At 43.0% G+C, this 26194-nt stretch overlaps 1 protein-coding gene across 1 annotated transcript in view; it reads right to left on the reverse strand.

The window, feature by feature from the left end:
* The window catches only part of LOC111965822 (leucine-rich repeat and immunoglobulin-like domain-containing nogo receptor-interacting protein 2), a 330141-nt gene that overhangs the window by 239303 nt on the left and 64644 nt on the right, over positions 1 to 26194 (reverse strand). Inside the window, exon 2 of the mRNA XM_023990155.2 lies at positions 24293 to 24364. The gene's annotated coding sequence lies outside the window, so the exon portion shown is untranslated. The remainder of the gene's footprint in view (positions 1 to 24292; positions 24365 to 26194) is intronic.

Here is a 26194-nt window from a genome sequence, read left to right on the forward strand (position 1 = left end):
AACAACAAAGTGTATACTTCCAAACGTCAATCACACTTCTACTGGAATATTCAAAACTGTCCAATTAGGAAAGCAACAACTGATTAGTATCAGAGTAAATTATCAATGACATGCTGTTTGAGCAAATGGAAAAAAAGACAAGTATGAGTTGTGGAAATTATAGGCAATTAGCAAGTATACACCCTCCAATAAAGGTAGTGGTTCTGGCCAGGTTGAGTGACCACAACCACTGTCTCATTTCGCCTATGCTTCCTGGCGTGATTGTTTTGGTCTACTAGTCGTGTGTAATAGCGTGGCGTAACGTTTTTCACGATGTGCGTAGATATCATACAGAACTATTGCGAGAGACAATTTGGTCTTGACATACCAACTTTACCATGGTTGGGCCTCCGGAAGTCATGTGTGCAGCTATCATCAGAGAATGGTAACAAGTACAATTGCGAAGCTTGATATTGCATAAAGCGAGAATCTCAATACTGTGTAACTATCTCAGCTAGTGATTCATCGCAGAGCCAATGCGCCAGACTGCTTTACCAGGAGAGGGAGCTATTGTGCTGCGAGTAGATCTTCTTATTCTCTTCTTTACGTGACGTGCGAGAGAGCGAGGAGGGCAACACAACCCAGCAAGCATATGGTCTCACAAGGGGTCTGAGGGATCTCATCTCGGTACCTAATGGCAGTCAGGCTACCTCTGGCGAGCACATGGAGGGCTGTGCGGCCCACAAAGAAATGCCACCCCTTACTCCTGGGACTGACCCACCGCCACAACCGGGTCATGCTGGAGGATGTTTGCAGCAGCAGAACGTTCTCCACGGCGTCTCCATAGACTCTTGTCACGTCTGTCACATGTGCTCATGTGCTCAGTGTGAACCTGCTTTCATCTGTGAGAAAGCAACAGGGCGCCAGTGGCGAATTTGCCAATCTTGGTGTTTCTCTGGCAAATGCAAACGTCCTTCACGGCGTTGGGCTGTTAGCACAAACCCCCACCTGTGGATTCGTACGGGGCCTCATACCACCTCATGGAGTCTGTTTCTGACCGTTTGAGACAACACATGCACCATTTGTGGCCTGCTTGGAGGTCATTTGTCATTTTGAGCACTGCTCTGGCAGTGCTCCTCCTTTGCAATTCAAATAAATAAATAATACAAATTATGGATATTAAACATTACTGTATGTACATACAAGTGTCTTTATTATTGGTTGAATGCTTAAAGTATTTTAATCTAAGCTGTCATGCTGTGTGATGTTTACAGTAAAGCTCTCCACAGCGAAAGCATGGCCATTGGATTGTTGTGAGGATGGCGCCTTCACATCAAACACTAGTTTTTTCCACCGCACATGGTGTTCTATAAAGTTTCAAATAGCGATTAAAAAATGCATTTACGATTTTGAAAATCTTCCTCTGATTTGTCATCCAAAGGGTCCCAGCTATAACATGTAGTGTCTTTTTGTTAGATAAAATCCTTCTTTATATCCCAAAAAGTATGTTTATTTGGCACCATCGATCTGAGTAATATACTCGTTCAACATGCCAAGATAGGAATCCGAAAATCTTCCCCTAAACTTTGTTTCAACAAGTCAAAATATGTTTCTATTTAATCCTCAGATACCCTACAATGTAATTAAACTATAATATTTCATACGGAAAGAAGTATGTTCAATAGGAAAACGATATTAGCAGGTGCGTGTCCTCTTCCTCGTGCGCACATACACGAATTTCCAAGTCTGTGTCCCTGTATCAAAACTCATTATTCTTCCTTGTTTAGGAAGAAACAAGCCTGATACCTTGAACATTGAGTGCTGACACCCAGTGGAAGCCATAGGAATTGTATATCCTGAGAGCTAGATTTCAGAATGCCCCTATACTTTCCATTGTAAGAGCATGGACTCTCAAAAAAGGAAGAATTATGGTTGGTTTTTCTAAGGATTTTCTCCTACCATATCTATTGTGTTATAATCTTCTACATTATTTTAACATTTCTATAAACGTCAAAGTGTCTTCTTTCCAATGGTACCAATTATATGAATATCCTGGCTTCAGGGCCTGAGAAACAGGCAGTTTACTTTGGGCACGTCAGTCAGGCGGAAATTGAGAAAAAAGGACCCTAGCCAAAACAAGTATTAAGTAAATGTGATTCATAATGATATAGGATAAATAAAACTAAGTTTATGAATTTCATTTAATAGCACGCTCTTACATTTACCGGTAATTCACGACATTCTAGAGCAGTGAGTGAAAGCCCGACACCTTACATAAAAATATCTAGAAATGCATGGGCTTTGAGTCTACAGTTGGTATCAAAATGCATCTTCTATCTGATATTATTATATTTTAGAGATGTCTTCCATGCATCAAACTTGTCCATGCAGAGATGTGTGCCATGCATCAAACTTGTCGATGCAGAGATGTGTGCCATGCATCAAACTCGTCCATGCAGAGATGTGTGCCATGCATCAAACTTGTCCATGCAGAGATGTGTGCCATGCCATCAAAAACTCGTCAATGCAGAGTGGTGCATGCTCAAACGTGTCCATGCAGAATGTGTGCCATGCATCAAAACGTGTCCATGCAGAGATGTGTGCCATGCATTCAATAGTGTCCAGCGCAGAATCGTGTGCCAATGCATCGAAACGGTCCATCGCGAGATGTGTGGCCTGTTCATCCAAACGTCGGTCCATGGCAGAGATGTGCTGCCCTGCATCAAACTGTCCATGCAGAAGATTGTGTGCCATGCATCAACTGGTCAGCAGAGATGTGGCCATGCATCAATCGCACGAGATTGGCACAACTGTATGCAGAGAATGTGTGCCTGGCCATCAAAACTCCTGAGGAGTGTGCCATGCATGAAGCCAGGTGTGGCCATGCATGCAAACTGTCCATGCAGAGATTGTGTGTCATGCCCATCAAACTCGTCCATGCAGAGATGTGTGCCATGCATCAAACTCGTCCATGCAGAGATGTGTGCCATGCATCAAACTCGTCCATGCAGAGATGTGACTCACTGAATGTGGCCTAAATACAGGACACATTTCAATACCAGGAGTCTCTCAGTGGCACGATGACAGGAAAATAGCATTGTTGTGTTTATCAATAAAACATGCTTTTTTAGGCAGTACATTGTTGTCTGATAAGAATGGAAGAAGTGCGTGTATGTGTAGCCAGACTACGGTAATTAGTCAATTTAGCGCTGCACGGTCAAGGGGTAGCTGACTGTTGGCTTCCTCTGACGCTATGAAAATGCCAGAGGTTTTTCCCTCACTCAAATATGGCTATAATTACCATCAGCAATTACCTGCAGAAATGATATAATGTTTTCCCCCATCTCTCATTGTCTTCTGTGTGTAGAAGAGAAAGCTGGCTACGGGTCACAGAGAGGGGTCAGCGCTTATGTGTTTTCCCAGTTTTTACCGTCTGCTACTCGGGACCTTGTCTCAAAGTCCAGTCATCACTGCAGAGTAATTGCAGTAGAGCAGTCACCTTCCAATGTGGAACTTATGTGTTCTACACACCTGACACATGTGGTGTCAAAGCTAACATGCTAATTGCTAGTCAAACACAGGCTGTAAATACGCCATAATCCACTGTATGCTAAAGCATTTTCACCTTTCCATCATTTGCTAGGCTACTAACAGTTTGTAACTAAATCCTACAGAAAGACAGACAGTTGGGGAGTCAATACTGTGTTGTACATTGAAAATACTGGTGAAATCTAAAGTGGGTCGATAATCGAAAGATACTTCATGAGATACTCCAAGTTGATTTGTTATGATACATCTACCTTAAATGGTCTTCTCAGACCTGGGTAGCATTGGACTATGGCCACACAGAGATATTCACAGTGGATAAGCTGCACTGTATATACACTTAGCATTCTCTTTGGCCCTATCTGGCTTTAAAAATATCTCATACTTGTGTTGTGAGTCATGTCCAGCTCTGGCCTTCTGAAATCTCTTGGGATTCTGTGAACGGGGCACATGAAACATTCAGGAAGCCTGCCAGGGAGATCTCTACTGGCATCATATCTTGGTCACATTTTCCCCCCTGGTCAAATCAATGTTCGACCTGTATACTAGGACCCATTAACTTCAGTAAAGCTACTGTGAAGCTCAAAGTAACAACACATCACAGCTGGCTGCAGAAAGGTCATGGAAACCAACACATGTCTTCTGAACCACAGAATTCCATGGCAGCCCAACAGAAAAACACAATGTTCTTCCTTTGTAGTCTTGAAAGAAGGCTTGAAAGAACCAAGACATTGTTGCCATTCGGGTAACATTTTATTTGGATAGTCCATCTGTAGATGCTCTACAGACTATCAGTAACATTTCAAATAACTAGCTATTAACCCTAGCCTGTATTCTAACCCTAACTGTAACCTTAGCAAGCAGTTTCTTATCAACAGATAGTTTGTTGATAGTATGACCATCTGTAGAGCATCTACGTGGGACTATTCCTAGAAGTGTATGCTTTGTTCAACAATAAAAATAACAACAGTTGTTAAGGAGAGGTAATATCTGCCAGACCAGACCACCTTGGGGCTGGCTGTCTAGCTAAAGTTTGTTATTTGTTACATGTCCTTTTATTTGGGGACGCTATCTACAGGCATTGACAGATTTATAGTTAATGCAATACTAGTAGATTGAGTGGGTCCTAGGTCAGGTCATAGGAGCATGGCCAATACTTGAGTTCGACTAGTGGGGGGTGTTCTGACTCCGGACACCCTGCTAGCAATCTATAAAACATCCAGACCCCTCAAGCTGTTGGGCAGCTCACTTAAAGACATCACTACGGTGGGAAATGAGACAGAGAAATGGCTTCAAAGGACTGAGGAGTTAGACAGCTGACTGAGATGGCCATGTCTTATTTAAGGTGTTGTACTAAATGCACCAGAGTTAATGGAATGACCTACTCTCTCCATTGTTGAACCCCCAGTGGCTCAGTCAGTACATGGGGTCAGCTACTCCCAAAGAAACATGGCATGGCATGGCTCATCAGCACTGAAGTTAGTGTTTCAAGGACAACCATGAACCTGTCAAGAGTCATCCTTTCAATAAAGTCATCAAAGCCCACTAACAAAAAGTGAAGACCAAAGTCTAATCTCCTCGTTAGAATTTGCCTGGTTTACCCGTCAAACATCTGACGAACTTTACCAAAATATTTAACAATACCTATGCATTTACACAGCTTATATTAAGCTATTACACAGAGCTATCCTCATGAATAATGGAATATGCATATATGCATACTATTAATCATCCATGACTAATAGAATATGCATATATGTATATTATTAACTCATGAATAATGCAGATAATACATTAATGTAGGTTTAGATGCACTCCATAAATGTGTAATTTCACCCCATGTTTCTTCAAGGTCATTGTGAAGCCAGCTAATGTAGGGTGTTGCTTAAACAAACTAATGAATGGGTGGACTTGATGAGATTCCAAGTCAACTCGGCTCCCAGTCTCCTCACAAAAAAGACACTTGACGGTGTGTCAGTATTGTTAATAGATTATTCCACATCGTCTTCAATTAACAGCAACCTCAACACAATTACATTTTCAACACTCTTTTTTTCCCTCTTCCCTCGGTCTTCAGCTGAAGATATTCTGGAGACTACATGGGGAGTAGAATCATTCCTTATCATGTTGAATATTCAGATCATTTGCCAGTCTCTCTCTTGGAACATTGCCTTGTCAATCAAACCGTCACATCCCCTTTATTGGCTCGGCAACAAAAAGACACGTGTACAGCAAATACAAATCGACTGGAGCAAGAGAGCGAGAGAGCGAGAGAGAGACAGAGAGACAGAGAGACAGAGAGACAGAGAGAGAGAGAGAGAGAGCTAGCTGAATGAGTCGGAGATGAAAGTCTTATAGATTACTCATGACAGATGGGCCACAATCTATCAATTTCCCATTGAGTGTTAGTGCCTAGGTAACTGGAATTGATGCAGTATGAAAATGCTAGGATCCAAAGGGTAAAATACTCAGTCTCGACTAAATCAGATAAATAAATTGATACGAGGCGTGATATTGGTCAATTGAACAATACACTGTCACCGAGACCTTTTCAATCATGTCTCTGAAAAAAGCCACAGTGGTGGTGGGTGACATTAGCCTTCCCACAATCCCCCACACTCTTTGCGTCTGATGCAACCATATCTCAGGTGATTGATTATGTTGTCAGAAGGTGGGTGAAATTTATGCATGACTTTTGCTATCTCCGCGCTCACATTTGACCCGACAGGCAACAGATTTCTGCCAAGCTTTCTAAGTGACGTTAAGCTTCTTGGCACAGAACTTCAAGGTTCTAGCCAGAAGTTGAAGCCTGGCATGCCTTGGAGATACATTTTTGGGGAAGTGCTGGATCAATACAACCAATAATCACTCCCCTAACTGTCATTATGCTTGACTAGGTTTGAAAGAACTGGAACTTTGAGCACTTAAATCCTGATGGATCTAAAGACCACAGCGTTCAAAGACCACAATTTATGGATTGCTATTATTGTACATTCACAGCGTTTTGCCATCAAACATCTATTTGCTTTTGTAATTTCAAGTTATTTGACTCTAAAGTATATACTACTGAAATTACTTTTATTGAAGATACTGTCACAGAGCATCCACACCTAAATTCTTACAAAAATAACCACAATAAGAGGGGAAATACACCTCTTAAACCCCACTCACGCAACCAAAAAGTCTCAAAAGTACACTTTTGGATAGAAGTGGTCACAAGGACATTCTTGAGCCTGATTCCCCTTGACATGCATGCTGTTGGCTGATTTCCCTTGACACGCATGCTGTTGGCCTCTCAGTCATTCTCTCTCTCTGCCCCCCCGTTCTATCTCTCCAATGTTATCTTCCTCCTTCTCTAACAGCTCGCTAAGTGGCTGAATAAGGTATTTACGTTCAGTGTGCAGCTGCGTGACACCTTATGCATCTCTTCATGCTCTGCCACCTCGCTCACCCCATGGCACCATGCTGCTGACTGTCTGTTTTTTGGGAGATCCACCCATGCTGCACCTCAGCACTGCAGCTGGTATGCTACTCCAAAAGGCAAACGGGAGGTGGGATGCTGCCAGGGAAGGGATGATCTTGTGTGTTGAGATGTAGCACAACAAACAAAGGCATTGAGTTCATATAAGTAAATGGAACAGGTATGAAATGTAGTTCATATGAGTAAATGGAACAGGTATGAAATGGAACAGCTGTACGGTGTCTATTTTAGGACATCTGCACTAACTACACACTACTCGGTTGGATGGAAGGTGGAATGCAGTTATGGAAGTGATGATCTTCCATGTAGAGACAGAGCACACCAAATACATCCATTGAGTACATATTGTCAAATGAAACTGGTATGAAACAAGTGTCCACATACAGTTATCCATACAGTGATTAATTTTCCCCTTTTACCATCCAGTTTCCTCCTGGAGGTGTATAGCCTCATAAATGGTAAAAATATAATTTTCTTGTGTTGTCTGCCTGTCCCTGAAACCACATCATTTTCATATATCTAGGTTACATGATGGTTAGCTGTGATCAGTCTGGCTGGTGTTAGCTGTGAGCAGTCTGGCTGGTGTTAGCTGTGATCAGTCTGGCTGGTGTTAGCTGTGATCAGTCTGGCGGGTGTTAGCTGTGATCAGTCTGGTGGGTGTTAGCTGTGAGCAGTCTGCCTGGTGTTAGCTGTGATCAGTCTGGCTGGTGTTAGCTGTGATCAGTCTGGCTGGTGTTAGCTGTGATCAGTCTGGTGGGTGTATGCTTTGGAAGAGATTATAGGGCTAGATGACTTCTCCTGGGAAATAAAAGAGGGCTACCAGAACTTAAATATGTAAACAGATTATCTAGGTACCTCATTCAGGGCTGCAACTGTGTCATTTTCGGTTACTGCCCTCCCACCTGTATCTGAGCCCTCAGCTGTTATTATCCACCCTGATAGCACAGTGGGGCTTTGAGTCTCCTTTCATTTGCCTCCTATTGTAGAGGAGCTTTTACCAGGATATACAGACGCTTCACACTGGGAAAACAGTAAATCCACTTTGATGAAAAGCTTGTTTTCTTCCTGCAGATTACAACTCAGGACCCAGCTGTCTAAATCTTCTTTCTACCACTTTGCCCGAGGCAGTAGTAAACCGGTCTCTAAGTCAAATTGAAGTTCTCACTCTTCATTGAAAGCCTGAGTACAAGTCGCACTGTTCGCACAAAATCTATAAAATAAACGTTTTATTAGCATGACAGCTACCTTCCACACTGGGCTATTCATCTTGACACATGACAACGGTAGGGGGAAGAGAACAAATTCAGCTTGGACAGCAACACACGTGCATCTGTTGAAGGAGCGACTTCAGTGAGACATGCTAATCAAACAGGAACTTTCCTAAGGCAATTTGGTCACTTTGAAACATGAAACACTTCTACTCTCTTTGAGGAAGACTTGTCAATTTTGATTAGCCCAGCCCTCTTGAAACAGCCTCGTTAAGTCCCTCCTTATGCCATAGACCTGGGCTTAATCAGCATTTGCCAAAGGACGGAGCTGCTAGGAGTCCTTTTCTTGTGTCACACACAACTCTCTCAATCTGCGGCGCCCCGCTCTCTCCTCTCTTTCACTTCTTACTTTTTTCGACTGGAGATGCCGTGCTGCCATGACAACCAATCTCATCGAATATCTTTATGCTTTCGTAACAGGGAATGTAATGATTGTCAGCAGACGACGGAGGATCCCATCTGTTTATTTGGCCCAGCCAGGACCAATAACACACCGATGTAGAACAATGAACCCCCTTCAAAGACAGTCTGCAGCATAGGGAAGCTGAAGGATAGAGACCGAGACATGAGACTAAATCAGACCACCTCTAAATCTGGTGAGGTGGGGGAGGTGGGGGATCTTGTCCTTGGGTCAGTAGAAGCCATGCAATTAAGGCACACAACTAGTTAATTAAACATTACAGTTCAATCAGCAAGTGAGTCACTAATGGGAGACTAGGTGAGGAAAATAATCACTTTCATAAAAATATCAGGGATATGGAAAAAGACCCCAAGGCTTAAACAGTTAAAGATGGCAGAGATCTGGCCCATTGGATCAAATGGATATTACGTTAATGATCCTACATAAGACTCCCTTTACAGTCATTCAACAACTGATGTTTTTGGAATGTAGAGAGTGAGAAAATGGTGGGACTGACATTTTATTTTATTTACTGGCCAATAAGCGAAGACAATTAAATTGTGGACAGTGTCACTTTGTTCCTTGTAGCGCCTAACAGAGAAGGAGTGGAGAGGAGAAAAAGAAAACTCCGGAAAGATTTACTGTTCAATTACAAACGCGTAGAAGAGTCATTGCCGGACTGTCGGAGTCGAGTACAGGAAGAGTCCACATTTTACCTCAGGGACAGAGATATCCTCGTAGCCTTTGACAGTAAAAGAGGAAGAGAACAGTCATCCTATTAAAATTGCCAGTCCTTCACAAATGGAAAATAAAAGGTCTACTCTCAGAAGGACAAAGACAGTGTAGGTACAATCAGTTTTTATCTCAGAGCCGGGCTAGCTGGGCTTACTGCTGAATTTCAATCATTTACAAGGACTGTTAGCATTTATGTTGTGATCAGCATATTTGGAAAGGTCAAAGTCCAGGTTGTTGAGAAAAAACACCAGTCTGGACTTGCTTCTAATGACTCACCGTAGTTACAGGGAAGCGCTACAGCTACCATGTTTATACTGTAGTTTTAAATGTTTTTCTAAAGAGTTCAGAAATGGAGAAGAAAAGCTTTTGATAAGCATTCTCTTGAAAATCAGAGAGGATAGAGAGCAGAGAGGCAAAATGATTGAATGATTGATATGTTGCCTGATGATGTTAGGGTTGAGGATAGACCATTGGCCATAGGCCTCGAGACCAATCAATGCCCTTCCCCTTCTTTTCTTGTGAGAATACATGATTGATGAGCAGTAGTGTAAGATTACCAAAACAATGTTTTAATGATTGATAACAACATACTGTTACCCCATGAATGATGACTGCCCTAAAATATGCCCTCTGGTGAACTGATTTGAGAGAATAGGCTATCAAACTGACAGAGTAATTAGTGGCCAATTAGAACACTAGACTGAGTTATTATTTTGGGGGGTGACACTTGCATAGACATTGCCCCTCTACTATTGTAATTATGCAGTGTTGCCTTGTTGTGCCTTAAATCTTACATACAGTGCATTCGGAAAGTATTCAGACCCCTTGACTTTTTTGTAATGTTACAGCCTTATTCTAAAATTGATTAAATTGTTGTTGTTTTTCTCATCAATCTACACGCAATGCCCCATAATGACTAAGCCAAAAACTTTTTTTAGACATTTTAGACAAAAAAATACTTAAATATCACATTTACATAAGTATTCAGACCTTTTACTCAGTACTTTGTTGACCCACCTTTGGCAGCTATTACAGCCTTGAGTCTTCTTGGGTATGACGCTACAAGCTTGGCACACCTGTATTTGGGGAGTTTCTATCATTCTTCTCTGCAGATCCTCTCAAGCTATGTCAGGTTGGATGGGGAGCGTCACTGCACAGCTATTTACAGGTCTCTCCAGAGATGTTTGATCGGGTTCAAGTCCGGGATCTGGCCTGGCCACTCAAGGACATTAAGAGACCCGAAGCCATTCCTGCGATGTCTTGACTGAGTGCTCTAGGTCGTTGTCCTGTTGGAAGGTGAACTTTCGCCCCAATCTGAGGTCCTGGGAGCTCTGGAGCAGGTTTTCATTAAGGATCTCTCTGTACTTTGCTCCCTTCATCTTTCCCTCATTCCTGACTAGTCTCCCAGTCGCTGCTGCTGAAAAACATCCCCACAGGATGATGCTGCCACCACCATGCTTCACCGTAGGGATGGTGCCAGGTTTCCTCCAGACATGACGCTTGGCATTCAGGCCAAATAGTTCAATCTTGGTTTCATCAGACCAGAGAAGCTTGTTTCTCATGGTCTGAGAGTCCTTTAGGTGCCTTTTGGCAAACTCCAAGCGGGCTGTCATGTGCCTTTTACTGGCTTCCGTCTGGCCACTCTACCATAAATGCCTGATTGGTGGAGTGCTGCAGAGATAGTTGTCTTTCTGCAAGGTTCTCTCATCTCCACAGAGGACCTCTGGAGCTCTGTCAGAGTGACCATCGGATTATTGGTCACCTCCCTGACCAAGGCCCTTCTCCCCCGATTCTTCAGTTTGGCCAGGCGGCCAGCTCTAGGCAGTCTTGATGGTTCCAAACTTCTTCCATTTCAGAATGACGGAGGACACTGTGTTCTTGTGGACCTTCAATGGGTACCCTTCCTCAGATCAATGCCTCGACACAATCCTGTCACGGAGCTCTACAGACAATTCCCTCGACCTCATGGCTTGGTTTTTGCTCTGACATGCACTGTCAACTGTGGGACCTTATACAGACAGATGTGTGCCTTTCCAAATCATGTCCAATCAATAGAATTTACCATAGGTGGACTCCAATCAAGTTGTAGAAACATCTCAAGAATGATAAATTGAAACAGGATGCACCTGAGCTCAATTTAATTCTCATAGCAAAGGGTCTGAGTACTTATGTAAGTAAGGTATTTCTTTTTTGTATTTTTAATACATTTGCAAACATTCCTAAAAACCTGTTTTCGCTTTGTCATTTTTGGGTATTTAATCCAGTTCAGAATAAGGCTATAATGTAACAAAACGTGGAAACAGGGAAGGGGTCTGAACTTTCCGAATGCACTGTATATCAGTCACATCATTAAATCCTAATCCTTCACCAAGCAACGGCCAATGTATAAGCACTTCTCTAAGGCAAAAAACACCCTAAGATTAAACTCCTCCCCTAAACGGTATTTACCAGCGAGCAATACTTTCAGGAATTTACAATATAAGCCTTTTTTGAATGCCGTAGATCAACACAGCATGTTTTTCCCTCCTCCGTCTCCTGAATGCTGGGTGGTGTGGTGTTAGTGAATGTGTGTTGTAGAGAGAGAGAGAAAGAGCGAGAGAGAGAGTTGTGTAATGTAGTGCTGTAATGCAGTAGTGCAGCGGTGGATGGCTGGGTCGTGCGCACTCTCAGCCTCCATTATCTCACCAGGCCCTCCGCCATACAGTGGCAGTCGAAGGCCCCTGCTCTTCAAACATGCATGTAGGAACTGCTCCAGGTAATGTTCACTAATTGTGTGGAGAAAACTGTGGCCTGAAAAATGCATGGTGAAAGGCAGGGGGAGGAAGAGGGAGGAAGATGGAAAAGACAGGGGATGGATGGAGGGACGGAGGGAGGAGGAAGGGATGGAGGAAAAGGAAGGAAGTGGTGAGAAAGGGAAATGGTGGGAGGGAAGGAAGTGGAAGGGAGGTAGAAGAAGAAGGGTACACAGAGATAGTGGAGATGGAGAGACAGAGAAAGAGATGGCAAAGGGATAGAGCAAAGGAAAGGAGTCACACTGAAAATCCCTGGTCATTTTGCCAGTGAGCGTGTTCAGTATCGTTCCTCGTGTATTGGTTAATTCAATTAGTAACTCTCAAACCCTCTCTCTTGCACGCAACATGCATACAAAAGATATTTTACCCTTTAAGTAAATCTGTCCGCCATACAATCTGGTGGGCTTTTTTCCCTTTTTATTCTCAGCTTTCGTTTTAAATTACAGCCTGATGTATGCTGAATTCATAACGAGATGTTTTTGTAACAAAAGGGGTATTTTTTATGCTTGTGCATGCTTATGTTATAGTTTTGTTTCTACAATGTTCAAATGTTCCGACTGTCACTAAGAATTTGTCACATACTCGTTGACCCCAGACAGCTCAATTTACAACCTATTCCTCCTACTGCACCCTGCATTTAACGTTTAGCCCATAGTGGGTTAAAGAAGCAAAAACTGCTCCCTATCACTTGTTCATTGCTTTGGAGTCTACACCTAATGCAAATACCATTTCCTAATTTTTAATTTTATTTTTTAATTTCACCTTTATTTAACCAGGTAGGCTAGTTGAGAACAAGTTCTCATTTGCAACTGCGACCTGGCCAAGATAAAGCATAGCAGTGTGAACAGACAACAACACAGAGTTACACATGGAGTAAACAATAAACAAGTCAATAACATGGTAGAAAAAAGAGAATCTATATACAATGTGTGCAAAAGGCATGAGGTAGGCAATAAATCGAATAATTACAATTTAGCAGATTAACACTGGAGTGATAAATCATCAGATGATCATGTGCAAGWAGAGATACTGGTGTGCAAAAGAGCAGAAAACTAAATAAATAAAAGCAGTATGTGGGGTGAGGTAGGTAAATTGGGTGGGTAGTTTACAGATGGACTATGTACAGCTGCAGCGATCGGTTAGCTGCTCGGATAGCAGATKTTTAAAGTTGTTGAGGGAGATAAAAGTCTCCAACTTCAGAGATTTTTGCAATTCGTTCCAGTCGCAGGCAGCAGAGAACTGGAAGGAAAGGCGTCCAAATGAGGTTTTGGCCTTTAGGGATGATCAGTGAGATACACCTGCTGGAGCGCGTGCTACCGGGTGGGTGTAGCCATCGTGACCAGTGAACTGAGATAAGGCGGCACTTTACCTAGCATACCTTGTAGATGACCTGTAGCCAGTGGGTCTGACGACGAACATGTAGCGAGGGCCAGCCGACTAGGGCATACAGGTCGCAGTGGTGGGTCGTATAAGGTGCTTTAGTAACAAAACGGATGGCACTGTGATAAACTGCATCCAGTTTGCTGAGTAGAGTATTGGAAGCTATTTTGTAGATGACATCGCCGAAGTCGAGGATCGGTAGGATAGTCAGTTTTACTAGGGTAAGTTTGGCGGCGTGAGTGAAGGAGGCTTTGTTGCGAAATAGAAAGCCGACTCTAGATTTGATTTTGGATTGGAGATGTTTGATATGAGTCTGGAAGGAGAGTTTGCAGTCTAGCCAGACACCTAGGTACTTATAGATGTCCACATATTCTAGGTCGGACCGTCCAGGGTGGTGATGCTAGTCGGGCGTGCGGGTGCAGGCAGCGAACGGTTGAAAAGCATGCATTGTTGTTTTACTAGCGTTTAAGAGCAGTTACACGGAAGAAGTGTTGTATGGCATTGAAGCTCGTTTGGAGGTTAGTAGTCACAGTGTCCAAGGAAGGGCCAGAAGTATACAGAATGGTGTCGTCTGCGTAGAGGTGGATCAGGGAATCGCCCGCAGCAAGAGCAACATCATTGATATATACAGAGAAAAGAGTCGGCCCGAGAATTGAACCCTGTGGTACCCCATAGAGACTGCCAGAGGACCGGCAACATGCCCTCCGATTTGACACACTGAACTCTGTCTGCAAAGTAGTTGGTGAACCAGGCAAGGCAGTCATTAGAAAACCGAGGCTACTGAGTCTGCCAAAAAAGAATATGGTGATTGACAGAGTCGAAAGCCTTGGCCAGGTCGATGAAGACGGCTGCACAGTACTGTCTTTTATCGATGCCGGTTATGATATCGTTTAGTACCTTGAGCGTGGCTGAGGTGCACCCGTGACCGGCTCGGAAACCGGATTGCACAGCGGAGAAGGTACAGTGGGATTCGAGATGGTCAGTGATCTGTTTGTTGACTTGGCTTTCGAAGACCTTAGATAGGCAGGGCAGGATGGATATAGGTCTGTAACAGTTTGGGTCCAGGGTGTCTCCCCTTTGAAGAGGGGGATGACCGCGGCAGCTTTCCAATCCTTGGGGATCTCAGATGATAAGAAGGAGAGGTTGAACAGGCTGGTAATGGGGGTGCGACAATGGCGGCGGACAGTTTCAGAAATAGGGGGTCCAGATTGTCAAGCCCAGCTGATTTGTATGGGTCCGGTTTTCCAGCTCTTTCAGAACATCTGCTATCTGGATTGGGTAAAGGAGAAGCTGGGGAGGCTTGGGCGAGTAGCAGCGGGGGGGGGGGGGGGGGGGGCGGGGGGGGGGGGGGGGGGGGGGGCGGGGCTGTTGGCCAAGGTTGGAGTCTCCAGGAGGAAGGCATGGCCAGCCGTTGAGAAATGCTTGTTGAAGTTTTCGATTATCAGCGATTTATCGGTGGTGACCGTGTTACCTAGCCTCAGTGCAGTGGGCAGCTGGGAGGAGGTGCTCTTGTTCTCCATGGACTTTACAGTATCCCAGAACTTTTTGGAGTTAGAGCTCAGGATGCAAATTTCTGCTTGAAAAAGTTGGCCTTTGCTTTCCTGACTGACTGCGTGTATTGGTTCCTGACTTCCCTGAACAGTTGCATATCGCGGGGGCTCTTCGATGCTATTGCAGTTGCGCACAGGATGTTTTTGTGCTGGTCGAGGGCAGTCAGGTCTGGAGTGAACCAAGGGCTATATCTGTTCTTAGTTCTGCATTTTTTGAACGTAGCATGCTTGTCTAATATGGTGAGGAAGTAACTTTTAAAGATGACCAGGCATCCTCAACTGACGGGATGAGGTCAATATCCTTCCAGGGTACCCGGGCCAGGTCGATTAGAAAGGCCTGCTCGCAGAGTGTTTAGGGAGCGTTTGACAGTGATGAGGGGTGGTCGTTTGACCGCGGACCGTAGCGGATACAGGCAATGAGGCAGTGATCGCTGAGATCTTGATTGAAGACAGCAGAGGTGTATTTGGAGGGCAAGTTGGTCAGGATAATGTCTATTAGGGTGCCCATGTTTACGGATTTAGGGTTGTACTTGGTGGGTTCCTTGATGATTTGTGTGAGATTGAGGGCATCTAGCTTAGATTGTAGGACTGCCGGGGTGTTAGGCATATCCCAGTTTAGGTCCTAACAGAACAAACTCTGAAGCTAGATGGGGAGCGATCAATTCAAAGATGGTGTCCAGGGCACAGCTGGGAGTGAGGGGGTCGGTAGCAGGCGGCAACAGTGAGAGACTTATTTCTGGAGAGATTATTTTTAAAATTAGAAGTTCGAACTGTTTGGGCATAGACCTGGAAAGTATGACAGAACTTTGCAGGCTATCTCTGCAGTAGATTGCAATCCTCCCCCTTTGGCAGTTCTATCTTGACGGAAAGTGTTATAGTTGGGTATGGAAATCTCAGAATTTTTGGTGGCCTTCCTAAGCCAGGATTCAGACAGGGCAAGGACATCAGGGTTGGCAGAGTGTGCAAAGCGGTGAGTAAGACAAACTTAGGGAGGAGGCTTCTGATGTTGACATGCATGAGGCCAAGGCTTTTCGATCACAGAAGTCAACAAATGAGGGTGCCTGGGGACATGCAGGGCCTGGGTTTACCTCCACATCACCCGAGGAACAGAGGAGTAGTAGGATGAGGGTGCGGCTAAAGGCTATCAAAACTGCTGTCGCCTAGATCGTTGGGACAAGGAATAAAAGGAGCAGATTTATGGCGGTGGTAGAATAGATTCTGGGCATAATGTGCAGACAGGGGTATGGTAATGAAAGGAACCAAAGGGGGACAAAAGTGCTGCCCTTTGAATTTAACAATCACCTTTCAAATTATCTTCCCATGTGGAATTCAGTCCAATGCATTTTGTCTCCATTGAACTAGCTGTTAGTGCCAAGAAAACAGAGATAAACCCAATGTAGGAACCCCGATAAGCCCAATGTACACTACATTACCAAAAGTACATGGACACCTATTTGTCAAACATCTCATTCCAAAATCATGGGCATCAATATGAGTTTGGGCCCCCCTTTGCTGCTATAACAGCCTTCACTCTTCTGGGAAGGCTTTCCACTAGATGTTGGAACATTGCTACAGGGACGTACTTCTTTTCACTCACAAGAGGGCACTGATGTTGGGCTATTAAGCCTCGCTCGCAGGTGTTCGATGGGGTTTAGGTTAGTGCTCTGTGAAGGCCAGTCAAGTTCTTCCACACCGATCTCGACAAACCATTTCAATATGGGCCTTGTTTTGGGCACATGGGCATTGTCATGCTGAAACAGGAAAGTGCCTTGCCACGATGTTTGAAACACAGAATTGTCTAGAATGTCATTGCATGCTGTAGTGTTAAGATCTCCCTTCACTGGAGCTAAGGGACCTAGCCTGAACCACGAAAAACAGCCCTAGATCACTATTCACCCTCCACCAAACTTTAAAATTGGCACTATGCATTGGGACAGGTAGTGTTACATACTTTTGTATATATAGTGTAGGTAGCCCGATAAGCCCAATGTAGGTAGCCCGATAACCCCAATGTAGGTAGCCATATAAGCCCAATGTAGTAATCCCGATAAGCCCAAAGCAAACAATCCACAAGCGGTGGATTTAGTAGGATTGTCTCGTAACAAAAAAGTGGGATTATTTTTTCTCTTTCTTGTGATGGCAGGAGATTTTCATTTCCTCCGACTGTCATATTGCATGTACTTTTGAAGTCGGAAGTTAGCATACACTTAGGTTGGAGTCATTAAAACTCATTTTTCAACCACTCCACAAATTTCTTGCTTTAACAAACTGTAGTTTTGGCAAGTCGGTTAGGACATCTACTTTGTGCATGACACAAGTCATTTTTCCAGCAATTGTTTACAGACAGATTATTTCACATATAATTCACTGTATCACAATTCCAGTGGGTCAGAAATGTACATACACTTACATACACATTACATTCACTGTGCCTTTAAACAGCTTGGAAAATTCCCCAAAATGATGTCATAGCTTTAGAAGCTTCTGATAGGCTAATTGACATCATTTGAGTCAATTGGAGATGTACCTGTGGATGTATTTCAAGGCCTTCAAACTCAGTGCCTCTTTGCTTGACATCATGGGAAAATCAAAAGAAATCAGCAAAGACCTCAGATTTTTTTTTTGTAGACCTCCACAAGTCTGGTTCATAAATGGGAGCAATTTCCAAACGCCGGAAGGTACCACGTTCATCTGTACAAACAATAGTACGCAAGTATAAACACCATGGGACCACGCAGCAGTCATACCGCTCAGGAAGGAGACACGTTCTGTCTCCTAGAGATGAACGTACTTTGGTGTGAGAAGTGCAAATCAATCCCAGAACAACAGCAAAGGACCTTGTGAAGATGCTGGAGGAAACAGGTACAAAAGTATCTACATCCACAATAAAAGGAGTCCTATATCGACATAACCTGAAAGGCCGCTCAGCAAGGAAGAAGCCCCTGCTCCAAAACCGCCATAAAAAAATCCAGACTACGGTTTACAACTGCACATGGGGACAAAGATCATACTTTTTGGAAAAATGTCCTCTGGTCTGATGAAACAAAAATAGAACTGTTTAGCCATAATGACCATCGTTATGTTTGGAGGATAAAGGTGGAGGCTTGCAAGCCGAAGAACACCATCCCAACTGTGAAGCACGGGGGTGGCAGCATCATGTTGTGGGGGTGCTTTGCTGCAGGAGGGACTGGTGCACTTCACAAAATAGATGACATCATGAGGGAGGAAAATTATGTGGATATATTGAAGCAACATCTCAAGACATCAGTCAGGAAGTTAAAACTTGCTCGCAAATGAGTCTTCCAAATGGACAATGACCCCAAGCATACTTCCAAAGTTGTAGCAAAATGGCTTATGGACAACAAGTGGGAATCTTGTAGAAGGCTACCCGAAACGTTTGACCAAAGATAAACAATTTAAAGGCAATGCTACCAAATAATAATTGAGTGTATGTAAACGTCTGACCCACTGGGAATGTGATGAAAGAAATTAAAGCTGAAATAAATTGTTCTCTCTACTATTATCCTGAGATTTCACATTCTTAAAATAAAGTGGTGATCCTAACTAACCTAAAACAGGGAATTTTTACGAGGATTAAATGTCAGGAATTGTGAAAAACTGAGTTTACATGTATTTGGGTAAGGCGTATGTAAACTTCCGACTTCAACTGTAAATATACATTACATTTTTACATTTAAGTCATTTAGCAGACGCTCTTATCCAGAGCGACTTACAAATTGGAAAGTTCATACATATTCATCCTGGTCCCCCCGTGGGGAATGAACCCACAACCCTGGCGTTGCAAGCGCCATGCTCTACCAACTGAGCCACACGGGACCTATACCTATATACTCAGGTATAATGTAATAGAAATTACTATATGCATTACAGAGCCGCAAATATGATTGCCATGTTCTATTAATAAGCAAAGCTGGCTGACTAACATAATATTACCCCATTGATTATTGTTGTTCAAAATACTACTGTGTTGTGCATAATCTGTTATATGCAGTGGTGTAGTACTTAAAGTGGCAGGTAGCCTAGTGGGTAGAGCGTTGGACTAGTAACTGAAATGTTGCAAGATTGAATTCCCGAGCTAAAAAGGTAAAAATCTGTCATTCTGCCCCTGAACAAGGCAGTTAACCCACTGTTCCTAGGCCGTCATTGAAAATAAGAATTTGTTCTTAACTGACTTGCCTAGTTAAATAAAGTTTAAAAAACTTGAATACTACTTTATTCATTTTTTGGGTTATCATCTGGACTGTACTTTACTATTCATAACTTTGTCAACTTTTACTTTTACTTCACTACATTCCTAAAAAAAAGTATGTACTTTCTACTCCCATACATTTTCTCTGACACCCAAAAGAACCAGTAACATTTTGACAGGAAAATGGTCCAATTCACACTTTTAAGAGAACATCCCTGGTCATCCCTACTGCCTGATCTCGCAGACTCACTAAATAAAAATTATTTGTCTGTAAATTATGTCTGAGTGTTGGAGTGTGCCCCTGGCTATCGGTCAATAAAATAATTAAGATAATTGTGCCCTCTGGCTTGCTTAATATGAGGAATTTTAAATGGTTTATACTTTTACTTGTACTTTTGATACTTAAATATATTTAAAACCAAATACTTTTACACTTTTACTCAAGTAGTATTTTACTGTCTGACTTTCAATTTTACTTGAGTCATTTTCTATTAAGGTATCTTAACTTTACTCAAGTATGACAATGGAGTACCCCTGGTTATATGCTGCTTTTATCTGATGGAAGATGAACATGAGGTGCTAATTTGATATAGGGAGCCCAGATACAACGTCTGAATAGGTTTCAGCGTCTTCTAAGGTAGTAAGAAGCTTTTTTCTACCATGGCTTTAAGGCTTCCATCTCCACAGGAGGAGGATGCTCATGCGGGGCATTATGGGGGAGATTTCCCTGCAGCATTCGCCGTAATGTTGCGGCTGAGCCGCGGTAGAGCCGCCCGTCCTTTAGAGATCACTGCCTATGTTCAATGGTCTCCTCAAAGGCTTAGGCTGGGTATAAAACAGTAGTACGGCTGCTGATTACCAACTGTGCTGCTGTCGCGTCACTACATTCCCTCACAGGAGAAAAAAAAGATAAGGGAACGCTCTAAAAATAACAACAGCTGATGAAGGGAGATGTGATTATCAGCTTCCCGTGGCAGGTAAATATCTTTATTAGGGTTTAGGATATGCATACTCTTAAGGTATAGTATACATTCAATGACATATTCAGATGTAGGATCTTAATTTGAGCCAGTTTGCTACAGCAGGAAAATAATTCCACAGCAGCAGGAAATGTGAATTATTTTGTGGATTTTAATTAATGGACATTTTTTGTAGGAGTAGAGCCATTTTTTATTACGGAAAAATCAAGTCTGAAGTGTTAAAGTGGAAATTATAAACTTTATAAGCCTTTTTAAACATTGAACAGTCTACAAGTTTGCATTTCTTGCTGTGCAGGACATTACGCAGCAACAACAGTGATCAAATTAAGGTCATTTTAGTCCATCATGGAGCATTGTGGTTGTCTTGGTATAGATGTTCCCCCAAAACAAACCAGACACTGTTATAATTCCAACATCAAAGTTGATTGTTGTTGTAGGATGTTATCAGAGAGAACATTGGGTTTTCCTCTCACATTTGAATTCTGCCATTGCCTTCATCAAAGGGGACCCATGCTCCAATTTTAGTCAGTGACAGCCTTATTAATCTTTTACAGGGGACATCTATTTGTATTTCAGAAAGTAAACTTTATCTGGCTACAAAACAGGAAATTCATAAACCCAGCATTTGTATGGATGTAAAATACAGGGATTACTGTAGGTGCATGTGTGTCATTTTTACTGCTATCGACCTATTTATGGCATTGAGCCTGTAACAGTGATGCGGGGCCTTCAGTTTCGGGGCAAACTCTCTTTGCAGAGTTCTTTTTCCTTTTTAGAAGAAGTATAGAAATACAATTAAACAGTGCTCCAGGTATTCCAGGTTGAATTAATTGCCTTTAACTATCGTTTTTCCCTTTTTATTCTCAGCTTTCGATTTAAATTACAGCCTGATGTATGCTGAATTCATAATGGGATGTTTTTGTAACAAAAGGGGGCTTTTTTATGCTTGTGCATGCTTATGTTATAGTTTTGTTTCTACAATGTTCAAATGTTCCGACTGTCACTAAGAATTTGTCACATACTCGTTGACCCCAGACAGCTCAATTTACAACCTATTCCTCTTACTGCACCCTGCATTTAACGTTTAGCCCATAGTGGGTTAAAGAAGCAAAAATTGCTCCCTATCATTTGTTCATTGCTTTGGAGTCTACACCTAATGCAAATACCATTTCCTAATGAAAGGAACCAAAGGGGGATAAATGTGCTGCCCTTTGAATTTAACAATCACCTTTCAAATGATCTTCCCATGTGGAATTCAGTCCCAATGCAATTTGTCTCTATTGAACTAGCTGGTTAGGCCAGAAAACAGAGATAAACCCAATGTAGGAACCCCGATAAGCCCAATGTACACTACATTACCAAAAGTACATGGACACCTATTCGTCAAACATCTCATTCCAAAATCAATGGCAATTAATATGAGGTTGGGCCCCCCTTTGCTGCTATAACAGCCTTCACTCTTCTGGGAAGGCTTTCCACTAGATGTTGGAACATTGCTACAGGGACGTACTTCTATTCACCCAAGAGCAATAGTGAGGTTGGGTACTGATGTTAGGCGATTAGGCCTGGCTCGCAGGTGTTCGATGGGGTTGAGGTCAGTGCTCTGTGAAGGCCAGTCAAGTTCTTCCACATCAATCTCGACAAACCATTTCTTTACGGGCCTCGTTTTGTGCACATGGGCATTGTCATGCTGAAACAGGAAAGGGCCTTGCCTCGAAGTTGGAAACACAGAATCATCTAGAATGTCATTGTATGCTGTAGCATTAAGATTTGCCATGCCAAGCCTGAACCATGAAAAACAGCACCAGACCACTATTCCTCCTCCACCAAACTTTACAGTTGCCATTATGCATTGGGACAGGTAGCGTTCTCCTGGCATCCTCCAAATCTAGATTCGTCCGTCGGACTGCCAGATGGTGAAGCGTGATTCATCACTCCAGGGAACGTGTTTCCACTGCTCCAGAGTCCAATGGCAGCAAGCTTTACACCACTCCAGTCGACGCTTGACATTGAACAGGGTGATCTTAGGCTTGTGTGCGGCTGCTCGGCCATCGAAACCCATTTCATGAAGCTGCCGACGAACAGTTATTGTGCTGACATTGCTTTTACCTATTGTAAAAACACCCCTGCATACTGCAGTCATCAATGGAAAGAAAACACATTATTATTATTGTAGAATCAGTGACTTTCTTACTCTCTGACACCAATATAAACAGAGAAAAACAGGTATAAACTCTCAGTACATGAGTAATTGGCTGTGTGCTGTGCCAGTGTCTCTGTCCCAATGAACAATGTCCTACCATTCCCAGTACAATGTGGGAACATAGAATGGGTGGGATCCGGTGCCATGATTGGCAAAGGCCTCTAGTCAGCTGTAGCACACAAAGGGAGAATTTGTATTGGGTTTGAGTTGAATGATCCTGGATCAGTGCCCTAGGGCCCTATTCACCTAGAGTCACCCCTGTCCTGATGCTTAAGCCCTCAATCAATGAATTATACTGCCTCAGTCTTAAGACTACTGCAGTAGAAAGACAAATCCACTGAGTTACATCATGTGTGCTATTTTCCCTGGAAACACTGATCATATCTGACATTATTTGTTATATGTGTTATTGACGTAACCTGGTATTGCTGTAATCAAACCATTTATACTTACATAAAAGAACAATTGACATGGAAAGCTTAGTAATGATCAAAAATGTCAATGATAATCATGTGATTAACATATTAAACCTTTCTGTTGATGACCTCTTTTTTAGAAACATGAAAATGGAAATTGCCAACGGCTGTATATGGTAACAAACATACAATAGCATACATGCCTTTGGGTCTATGCATCTGCGTCACCGGATAGATAGCGCTTGATGGGTTGAAAGAGATGCATTGCATTTCAGGCTCTGCGTTGCATTTTAGTCTCTTAAAGCCCAAGTTTAATTTGTTTTCATCTGATCTCTTCTTAATGCTACCCGGACTATTTGCAGTGTGTGCCCCCCCCCCCCCCCCGACCCCTCTTTTTACGCTGCTGCTACTCTCTGTTTATCATATATGCATAGCCACTTTAACTATACATTTATGTACATACTACCCCAATTGGGCCGACCAACCAGTGCTCCCGCACGTTGGCTAACCGGGCTATCTGCATTATGTCCCGCCACCCACTACCCACCAACCCCTCTTTTACGCTACTGCTACTCTCTGTTCATCATATATGCATAGTCACTTTAACCATATCTACATGTACATACTACCTCAATCAGCCTGACTAACCGGGGTCTGTATGTAGCCTCGCTACTTTTATAGCCTCGCTACTGTATATAGCCTGTCCTTTTACTGTTGTTTTATTTCTTTACTTACCTATTGTTCAATTAATACCTTTTTTTGCACTATTGGTTAGAGCCTGTAAGTAAGCATTTTACTGTAATACCTGTTGTATTCGGCGCACGTGACAAATAAACTTTGATTTGATTTGACATATGGATGTCAAGGCTATGTCATTTTTTAATTTGCTTCCACTGTTAGCATGCATATATTAGTATTTGAAACCTGTGTGAAGACATACACACACACAGACACACACACACACACACACACACACCTTTGAAAAGCCACCCACTGCTTTTTCCTTTTCTTGTAACAAGCAGTGACAACAAGGGTGAAGAGGCAAAAAATAGCAGATTGAAGTTGCTTTTAATCAACTCTGACTATATCGCACATCTTCCCCCTTAATCGGTGCTGCCAAGAGGAAAATATATATATTTTTCTGTAATAATGTATTTAGTGGCTGTGGCCAATTGTGTACAGTCTATGATGAACTTTGATTTTTTTGTGGGGCTATGACGCCAAGGATGAATAATCAGGGCAAACGTGACTATCAAAATATGTAATAAGCAATCATAGCGTGAATATTGTGCCGTTTTAGCCCTCTGGACGAATCTACCCCTGCATAACACTGACGTAACCAGGCAACTTACCATATCAAAACATGGGCGGACAACATGTTTCCTTTCTGGCTAGAGAAGATGAGGGACCGTTGAAGAGTCAGTCTGAAATCACAGAAAGAGAAGGGCAGAGTTAGTGTCAGGATATCCTTAATGGTTGAGATGATATGTTAATGGTAGGAGAGCTCAGAGATTTACCCTGTCAGTTCACTGGATACTAAGTCATCCAAGAGCTTTCCAACAGTGTCTAGCGACTTCTCTCTCTCTCTCTCTCTCTCTCTCTCTCTGAGAATGAAACAAACAGGCACATTTTATTTTATTTTTTAAATTGATTTCCAACCACAAATTAGATAGTGTTGGTTCCATACACTGTCGTTGTGCGGAATGGAGATTTGTAAAAGTTTCCCTGACCCATATTAAGCCTAAGCCGTTGGAAAATGTGTTTTATTCCAAGCCTATGTGTTTAACCTGTCATGGAAACCAGCCTTTAGAACTAAAGTAGAGTATATTCTCCTCTGGAAATTATCCTGCATCTAACAACCAGCTATGTGTTACCTTGTTATTTCCTCCACAGCAAATGTTATTATACGACAGCATAGTCGTGGAACGCCATGCCCTCATTACTGCTAAACTGTTTTGAATATCTGACAGTGATATGGCCATTGATCTCCTCTTTTCGTATTGCACTTGGCAGCTTCGTGCTCTTTATATTTCCCACCCCAACATAACCACATCTCTTATGTTTCACCATGTTGCATTTGAAATGAAGGGAAAAGACAGAATAGCAAAAGTCTCTCACTGAAAATATAAAAAGGGGAGACTTTTTGACAGTCTCACTGTAAAAATGAGCTCACTTGCACTGTTGCCCGGAAAGTTATGAGCCAGCAGAAATGTGTATGACAGGTAGAGTGAAATAGAGCAGAGGCTTTCTGACACAAGCCTTTTAATGACTGGGTCTAGTTTTTGGTAGCGTCTCCTTACGCCATTGAAAGGTAGCCTGCAGAGGTTTCAGCCTGCAGACTGGTGGGGTTTGGCACAGGTGGATGGACACACAGCTGCTGGCTCCGTCTGGATACGTCTGGCCCCAGTCTCATCCCCCAAAGAGAGGGATAGACAGGGGGAGGAAGGGATAGATGGATGAGGGGAAGGATGGCGTCTGTAATGGTTGGGGTAAAGGGTGAGCAGCCAGACTAAGACTGTCATGGCGATGCACTAGAATTGGGCTTGAGATCTTCACTCTTCACTGACTCTGTCCCCCAGTGGAGAAGGCTCAGAGGAGAGAGGTTGCCCAGATTGAGGCATTCATATGGGTGGGGAGAAGGTTGGTGGTTCAGGGGGCTCAGTTGGCTGGACTGTGGTGCTTGCAACACCAGAGTTGTGGGATTGATTCCCACCTGGGCGAAATACTGAATCTGTTCTGCAAGTCGCTATGAATTAAAGTGTCTGTCAATTGACCATAATGTTAAGTGTTTCCATTGTTAGCTGTTTCCATTCTAGCTGGACTCTGTCGATGAGGATACTATCTAAATATATTTTCAGTCCACCCACTATAGAGCCAACAGCCAATAAAGAGCATAGCCCAACACAAGTGCTGGTCAATTGAAAAGGATTACTCATTGAAAATACACAGGCTTGCCTCTGTTAGGGCTGAAGTATGTTAGAGAGGGTTGGGAGGAAAATACTGTTATTTTCTAGCTAGCTCCATCTACATTTCAGCCCCAAACAGGCTTTCCCCAAGTGTGCTAATCATCTTGCGAGTCTCTCCTCACCCAACGGCCTGCATGGGGTCCATCTTTTAACACAACGCCATGGAGATTTTCCATTCAGCCACTCTCTCTCTGCTATGGCCCACTGCATAGTCTCCTCCATCCTGGAGCTTTGCAGCGTTTTGCCATTTCTGGCCCTGCATACCTTACCTCCCTCCCTCCTGTTTCC

The sequence above is a fragment of the Salvelinus sp. IW2-2015 genome, linkage group LG6.2 (assembly GCF_002910315.2).
Source record: "Salvelinus sp. IW2-2015 linkage group LG6.2, ASM291031v2, whole genome shotgun sequence".
Lineage (NCBI taxonomy): Eukaryota > Metazoa > Chordata > Actinopteri > Salmoniformes > Salmonidae > Salvelinus > Salvelinus sp. IW2-2015.